The sequence below is a fragment of the Rhinolophus sinicus genome, chromosome X (assembly GCF_036562045.2).
Source record: "Rhinolophus sinicus isolate RSC01 chromosome X, ASM3656204v1, whole genome shotgun sequence".
Classification (NCBI taxonomy): Eukaryota; Metazoa; Chordata; class Mammalia; order Chiroptera; family Rhinolophidae; genus Rhinolophus; species Rhinolophus sinicus.
Window position 1 is genome coordinate 18,855,581 of NC_133768.1, and position 8,551 is coordinate 18,864,131.

Consider the following 8,551-nt stretch of genomic DNA (forward strand, 5'->3'; position numbering starts at 1 on the left):
TGTAGCCAAGATTGGGAACGAACCAGACCGCTGCTGTCCAACAGAACTTTCTGCAATGATGGAAATGTTATACCTGCGTCGTCCAATAGACTGGCCACTAGCCACATGTGGCTCTCATTTGAGCCCTGAAATGTGGCTAGCATGACTGAATTTTTAATCTTGTTCAATTATTTTTTTAATTTTTGTTGGGGAACATTGGGGAACAGTGCGTTTCTCCAGGGCCCATCAGCTCCAAGTTGTTGTCCTTCAGTCTAGTGGAGGGTGCAGCTCAGCTCCAAGTCCAGTTGCCATTTTCAATCTTTAGTTGCAGGGGGTGCAGCCCACCATCCCATGGAGGGCATTGAACCGCCAACCTTGCTGTTGAGAGCTTACGCTCTAACCAACTGAGCCATCCAGCTGCCCCACAATCTTGTTCAATTTTAAGTAATTTAAATGTAAATAGCCATATGTGGCTAATGGCTACTGTATTGAACAGCACAGCTCTCATGCAGTGGTGCTCAAATTTTGGCTGGCATCAGAGACACCTGAGGAACTTGTTAAAAATGCAGAGGTCAAGCTTGCCTGAGCAAGCCTGGGACTCTGCTCTTTGTTAGTTCTCCAGGTTTCCCGTAGTGGCAATTCACAAACCTACTGGGGGCCTTGGCAAAATGCAGATTCTGACTTAGCAGGTCTGGGATGTAGTCTGAGAGTCTGCATTTCTAACGGGAGCCCTTGGCCTTCCAATGTTGCTGGTTAGGAGACCATGCTTTGGGTAGCGGGGCTGTAGATTTTGATTATATTTGTTTCAAGGAAAATTCCAAGTGAATGCTATTAGCCATTTTCAAATGTTCTCAGTGAAAGTTTTTTTAAAACTTTGTTTTAAAAATTGAGATAAAATTGACATGTGTAAGTTTAAGATGTATGTGTTTATTTGATGCATTTATATATTGCAATATGATTGCCACAGTAGCTTTAGCTCATACCTCCATCACATCACATAATTATCATTTATTTTTTGTGGTGAGAACATTTAAGATCTAGTCTCTTAGCAATTTTGAAGTCTACAATACAGTGCTATTGACTATAATCATGATGCTGTGTATGAGATCTCCAGAACTTCTTCATCTTCTAGTTGTAAGTTTGTACCCTTTAATAACATCTCCCCAGTTCCCCCAACCAGGGCAAGAGGTGTTTGGGACATCAACTGCCCTTTTATTTCCCGCCTCCTGTTCAAACCTGGTCAGCTACATTTTATCCTCCTGCCCCAATTCCCTAACATATTGGAAATGCCAGCAACAGCTTGAAGACTAGGAAGAGGTAGAAATCCAAGGTAAATGGCATCTTGATCAGATCTGTAGTGTGTGCAGTGCATTATTTTTCTTTCATAATTTACTGCTTGTTCCAGAAAAAAGAGCCCGTGTGTGTGTGTGTGTGTGTGTGTGTGTGTGTGTGTGTGTGTGTCAAGAGGGGCAGAGTGAGAGTATTGTTTAGAGAATTGACTAGTTGCCACAGATCACTATAACTGAAAACTGCAAGTTCTGCACAGCTTATGGCATAGAAATGGGATTTAACCTGTATTTGCCAATATCAAACAGTTGTATTTCCTACAGATATTAGAAAAACATTCCCTAAAATTGTTGCTAAAATTTGATAATAAGTGTAGATTCCTGATTAGTCAATAGAAAAGGGGATCTTTAGTGGGTCAGAAACATTATAGTGTCTTAACATGGGCTGACTTTTTAAGTATCAGGAAGTTAAATGCCTCTTTTAATGGGAAATAATGGGCACCCTCTTTTTATTTCTACATACTGGTGTGTTCCACAGTATCACCCATACATTGGGGCAGCTGCTCCTTTCTTAACAACACTTCAAGCCTACAAAACTCACATTTAGATAAAAGAACTTAATTGTGCACTGTGCATCTCAATTACAATCTTACAAATTGCAGATGCAGGCGAAAGGTGGGCTTTGTGAAATGGCTGGCATCCCACAGCCTGCCTGTGGGGAAGGGAATATTATCACCCAGGTCCTGTCTTTTCTGATCCTGGAGCTGGCCCTGGGTGGAGAGTCTGTCTGACCACTGTTGCTGGGGTCACCTTTACCTGTATTTTGGTTGGGACTTCCAGAAATTATCATCACCCACCTTCCCACTCTTTTTCTTCTTCCTTGACCACTCCTTCTCAAAAGCCCATTCCAGCTTATTTTCTTCCCAACCCATAAATGCTGGCATCTTTCAAGATTCAATCCTAGGCTTTCATTTTATGAGGTATGATCAAAACATATGGTGAATGTTTAAATTTAAAAAGAATTATTACAGTAAAAGACACATTGCCATTAATCCCCCTCAAAATATTCCCCCTTGTTTCAAACACACTTGTCCCATTGCTCTTGCCACTTTCTGTGGCAGTTCTGGAAGTCTTCTTTTGTGAGCATCTTTATTTTATCCTCCATCAGGACAACACCCTGTGTCACACATCACTTCTGGTATGGCAATTTCTCTCAAATAAAAATATTATGGTGTGTCCTCATTCACCTTATTCACTGGATCTGGCACCGTGCGACTTCTGCCTCTTCCCCAAAGTCAAAATGATTCAGGACAGTGAGGCAGCCACGACAGCACAACTAAAGACATGAAAGAAGACTTTCAGATCTGCTTCAAAAAGTGGCAAAAACAGTGGGATAAGTGTGAGGGAGTATTTTGAGGGGGATTAATGACAATGTGTCTTTTACTGTAATAATTTTTTTTTACATTAAACATTCACTGTATTTTTTATCACACCTCGTATAGTTAGCTGCTATATTGTGGAGACATATCAGTTTTTGACACTTGCTTTTTAAATTTGTACCTTTTGTTATTGCACAGCATCCCTCTTCAGTCTCTTGTAGGTTCTTTCATCTTCAATTCCTCCTTTCCTGATAATAATATTGCCATTTCTGTTTTTCATGATATCGACCTGCTAGCTCTTTGTTTCTTATAAATTATCATGTAAGACTGATATATAGACATGCATTGCTTAACGACAAGGAAACGTAGAGAAATGTGTCATTAGGCGATTTCCTCGTGCAAACATTATAGAATGTACTTACACAACCTAAGTGGTATAACCTACTACACACCTAGGCTATAACAGTATAATCTGATGGGACTACCATCGTGTATGTGGTCCATCATTGACAGAAACATCGTATAACTGTACTTGATTTTATTCCTTCTATATTGTATTTATGCTGTATCATTTTACTTTGATGGTTCTTCTTTTTCCTTATTTATGTATTTATTTATGTATTTTTAATTGGGGGAATATTGGGGGACAATGTTTTTCCAGGACCCATCAGCTCCAAGTCAAGTTGTTTTCAATCTCGCTGTGGAGGCGCAGCTCAGCTCCAAGTCAAATCATTGTTTTCACTCTAGTTGTGGAAGGTGCAGCTCACTGGCCCATGTGGGACTCGAACCGGCGACCTTGGTGTTATGAGCACCTCGTTCTAACCACTGATCAAACTGGCCACCCACTTTTTCCTTATTTTTGCTACTTTTATTAAGTTGCTATCCTATTTTTTTGTTCTTACTAATATGGACATTCCATTGTACTTTTCCATTCTTTTAATGGCAACTTATTATTCTCTGGTATTCTTTTTTTTTTTTTTTTCACTTTCCCAAAATTTACTAAAGAAAAAGCAATGACGATAAATCTCTAGAACATAGTAAATTTTCTGGGACTCTTCCCTCGAAAATGTGACATTTGATTTCCAAACACATGCCAGAGTGTACATGGTTCCCAATTGTACTAAGTAGGTGAGAGGCTGAAATCCTAAAGTGTTCATCTTCCAACTTTCCCCAGTCTGCGGTCTGTCTTTGGATCATCAATAATTGCCTGAACAGCTACTATGGCTTCATTAACTTTTGCCTGTAGCTCTCTGAGCTCTTCTCTATGCAGCAATCGCAGAATTTGAGCAGCTTCATTAAGAACTGCATCTCCTGTGCCAAAACCAAGAATATGCTTGTCTAAAGCAACAGGCAAGCCCTCTTTTGTTTGATTTGTTTTTGCAAAATGTGAGTTGCCTTAAGCATCACCAGGTAATCATCCTGAGGCTGAATCTGAAGGTTAGCCAAAGCCATTAACACCAGCCTTAAAATCAAAATTATTTACATCCAAATTGATCAATGGCTCTGCATTTTTAGCTGCATTGTCAGCATTTCTTATATTATCAGGTACCAAGTCCTTGTATTTTTCAGCATTATCTCCATGCTCAAGTCTAACAGCTAAACCAAGAAACCAGTCAATTGTGTCTTGTCGATCTTGAATCTTGAAAGGACAATGAACATCTCTGAGATAATTTTCAAAGAACTGGGGCCAGTCACTGTTGTGGATGTTTCTTAAATTAACCTCTGTCTTCAATCTTGTAGTGTCTGATTTTCTGGTCTTCAAGCCAAACAATAAAGTTTCTAAATTCTGTTTCATCTTTGTATTTGAAGCCAGCAGGGTTGTGGTAGTCGAGGGCTGTCAGCATGCCTCAGAACACAGTCACCGATTCTGGCTCTAGTCCCCCGGGTTTAGGGCTTCGGCTGGGAGAGAAGTGAGGTGTGAACCACTCAGGCACCAGTGACTGGCGAGAGCTATTCTCTGGTATTCTTAATCGATTGCATATTTTGTTATCGTTATTTGAAAATAAGCCACCTTGACTATTTTATCACCAAGACAGTCTTTTTCTTTGTGTCCCCTACCCCAATAAGATGAGATGATTAGACTGTTTGCATTTCCCGTGCCCTTCTCGCCCTAGTTGAGAAGTTTCAAATGCTCTTTCCCTACTCCACCTCCATGCTCACCACATCCAATGCCTAGGTTTTTCTGAACTAATTTAGTTCTAGATTATTATTAAAATTGCCTTTGCAGCAACCTCATTTATTTTAAGAATCCTTATCTAGTGCTCATATTACATATTCCAAGACATTCATTTATGATTGTTTTAGATGAAACTACATTAGTATATTTTTTGTAAAAAAACAAACAAACAAAAAAAAACCCCAAGATGTATTTATTTAATATATTCAGTACAGGGACTTAACCAGAGACTTAATTTAAAAACAGAAACTAAACAAATATGACACTACAGCTGAAGATACAGAGTCCTATACAGAAATCAGGGATAGACCATCTAAGGGAAAAAAAAGATAGCACAATGAGAGAGGCTGGACAGCCCGGGTCAGGGCTCTTGGCTGGAGACCTGCTTTGGGAAGGTTTCTTTTTAAAGGCTGTGGGGTTTTTCCAGAGCTCGGCAATGGTCCATCAATGTTGGGTTCTCCTAGCAAGCTCTGGATGGAAAGCAGGATGGTCCTGACTTCATACAGGGCAGACCACTTGTCATTCAGGATATCCAGGCAGATGTTACCCTGGGTGTCCACGTTGGGGTGATAGCAGGGCGTGAGAAACTTCACTGTGGGCACGTTGTAGGGGTAGTCACTGCGGAACTCTAGGGAGATCTTATACCTCAGGTCTTCATATACTGTGCCAGCTGCTCCATGGATGCTCCCTCCACCCCCATTTTAAAAGGTTATCTGATTCAGGGAAGGCAGAAATTCCTTTGTCGCCAGACATTATGAGGGTCATTGGCTCTTGCTGTAACTTCTTGCCCATGAGGCTCTGTGCGGTGCCTCTGCTAGGCTTGGCTCCTTCACCGGCTGTGGCAACACTGGCGGCAGTTGGGTTGCAGTTCTGGGAGGACATCCGGGAGGCGCTGGCAAGGATATAGGAACTCAGAGAACGCAATTGTAACTCCATATTACATATTTTTAAAACTACAATCATTATCTGCTTAATTTAAACTTCAGTACTTGAGGCCTCTGTTTTTACTCATTTGTTGCTTGGTCAGAATTTCTTGAGTATTTTTCTCAAATAGGTCATGTGGTTGTTAAAGTTTTTTTAATTCTTAAAAAATTAAAAATATTTTCTTTTTCACGCTGATAGATGAATGAAATACTGGCTGGGTATGAGATTCTTCGGTCACAGTCCTTTACATTCAGTATCATCTTCTAGCATCTAGGACTTCTAGTTTTGTATAAGAGAAGTCCAATAGTCATCTTACTTTTCATTTGTAGATAACTTATTCTTTCTGATTGGAAACTTGAAATTTATTTTTCATTCGAGATTTAAAATTTGACCAAGGTATGCCTAAGTATGTATATCAGCTGTTGTCACAATAATGCTATGTAACAAACTACCACAAACATTTCATTGGCGTTAAACAGTAAGCATCTGGGAGGCGGCTGATTCACTACCCGTGAGCGTGGTGGGTGGCTGGCTACCAGCGGGTGCCGCCACTGTTGTTGCCAGCCGCAGATAGGTACCCGCGGACCCTGAAGTGTGTGTGCTACCGCAACCACTGCATGAGGCAACAGGCGCAGGAAGAGAAGGAGGCGTGGGAGCTACAGCTGCTGTACGGTACTCTGGAGGGTCTGGTACTGGACACCACCAACTGCATCATCCCTCCACAACCCGCCTCCAAGGTCTTCGGCTCTGTGTGTGCCACCCAATGGTGGGGTGGGGGTGGGGTGGCTCGGAGCCGCAGCGCCAGCGGGGACCGGAGGCGGCGCAGTGGACACCGGGAGCTCAGAGGTCAAGTTACAGAAGTTTTACGTGTTAACCAAGATGCTGCTTCAGGCAGGCCTCCCGGGCAGCCCACTACCGCCACTAGGGAAGCCCTTATCACCCGACAGTGCAGACTACTTGGTCCCGGGATATGGTCTCTGGAGGTGCGGCTGGGCTCGGGCTCTGAGAATGGCAACGGCAAGTCCTTTTCAGGGTCACACCTGTGCTGGGCCTCCAAGGAGGCAGGTAGCAGCTACCCAGGCAGTGCTGGCCCCGGAGGTGGTGGTGAGGACAACAGCCCAGGTCCGGCTAGCCCTCTGGGCTCGGAATCCGGTTTGGAAGCGGACAAGATGGTGAGACCGTGCCCGCACCAGGGCTGGACGGAGGCCCAGGTCCATGGCAGTGGACACCGCTGGACATCTTGATGCGCGTCTTCCCGGGCCACTGGTGAGGCATCCTGGAGCTGGTGTTGCAGGGCTGCGGTGGTGACATAATGCAGGCGATCGAGCAAGTGCTGAACCACTACCTTGGGGTCCTGGCAGCTGGCCTCAGCCCCAGACCTGCCGCACCCCCTGATAAGGCCGCCGTGGGTGCAGTAGCAGCTGCAGAGGACTGGTGCCCAGGCTGTGTCGACACCCTTGCATGCGGGGGGTGGGGTGGGGGTGGGGGGCGGGAAGGGGGCGGCAGCCTGCCTGCACCGCTGCAGGCTGGCCCGCTGCATCCCCGCACCAGACCTTTGCTGGTCAGTGCCATGGCTCTTGGGGTGCTGGGCTCGCTGAGCAGCCACTTGGCCTTCTCACCGTAGCCCAACGCCAGTCACTTCGGCGCTGACGCGGGTGCCTACCCGCGGGCTGCGCCTCTCGGCCTCAGCCCCCTGTGCCTCGCCTACTCCGCAGCGACTTGGCCTTCATGGCTCCCTACTCCACTGCCGGCCTGGTGCCCACATTCGATTTCCGCCTGCCCATGGCCGGAGCCTTCAGCGATCGTGTGTGACTGCTCTGCAGCCGCCACTGCTGTACACAAGGAGCTGACCTACGGTGGCGGCCTGCACGGACTTATGGTCAATGGAGCCCCTGAAAAGCAGTAGGGCAAGGGCGCCCGGCAGGGACCTATGGGGACAGAGTCCCAGAGAGCAGTCTCTCGGCCTGGCTTGGGGAGGTACTGGCTCGGGTAGTGAATGAACATCAACTGTGATTGGTTGGCCGTCAGCTGTAACCGGTTAGCCAATTGGCTACTGCTGTAACTGCCCGGGCTGTGTTGATTGGTTGGTTGGTTGGCAGGCAGAAAAAAGTGAATGGCGCACTACGATCCTCTGGATCCTACTGCATGTGTCTCGCCCCCAGCAGCCAGCGAGAATATAGAGAATATAGCGGTATGACTCCCCTATCTGTGGCTCCATGGGTGTTCCTTTTTGGCCTCACCATGTCCTACGTTTTTATGCAGGGAGCAGGACCAGAGACCCTGCATGACACCCTGCATGATAGACCCCAGCCTTGTTCCCGAGGGTTGCCAGCCCCTCTTCTCCAGGTGCGCTCTCTGCGCCCTTGCTGGGGCTCTCCCTCTCCAAGACACATGTTCAGTTTTGTTTTGAAGGGTGAGTGGGGAGAGCTGAGCAAAGAGGAACAGCCACAGATGCAGATGTTCTCGGAGGAGCTACGCAGCGGGGCTCTGCCTCCCAATGTTCTCCCCCTATATCCAGGTTCTTGGCGTCTGAAGCAAAGAATTGAACGCGATACCGAGATAAAGTGGCGAAAAAGCATTTTATGAGAAGAAAAGGTACACTTTAAAGAAATAGAAGCGGGCCTGAGTAGAAAGCAGTGGCTTAAGGGCCACTATTAAAAGGGCTAGTACACTCCAAAATGTGTGGAGCGGGCTGAGCAAAAGAAGAGGCTCAAAAAAAAAGGGGGGGCCAAAGGGCCAAGGCCCGGGCTCAAAAAAGGGACTGACTGGGGAGGACTTGGAGTTTTTATCCCTTTTTTTCTAGAATG

At 45.5% G+C, this 8,551-nt stretch overlaps 3 pseudogenes; 1 reads left to right on the plus strand and 2 right to left on the minus strand.

Annotated features, from left to right (window-relative positions):
* Positions 1-3,797: 3,797 nt before the first annotated feature.
* LOC109435729 (RNA transcription, translation and transport factor protein) lies at positions 3,798-4,798 on the minus strand (annotated as a pseudogene).
* A 383-nt stretch (positions 4,799-5,181) lies between these two features.
* LOC109435734 (ubiquitin-conjugating enzyme E2 C) lies at positions 5,182-5,702 on the minus strand (annotated as a pseudogene).
* Positions 5,703-5,946: 244 nt separating this feature from the next.
* On the plus strand, positions 5,947-7,650 carry LOC109435728 (doublesex- and mab-3-related transcription factor A2; annotated as a pseudogene).
* Positions 7,651-8,551: the final 901 nt, after the last annotated feature.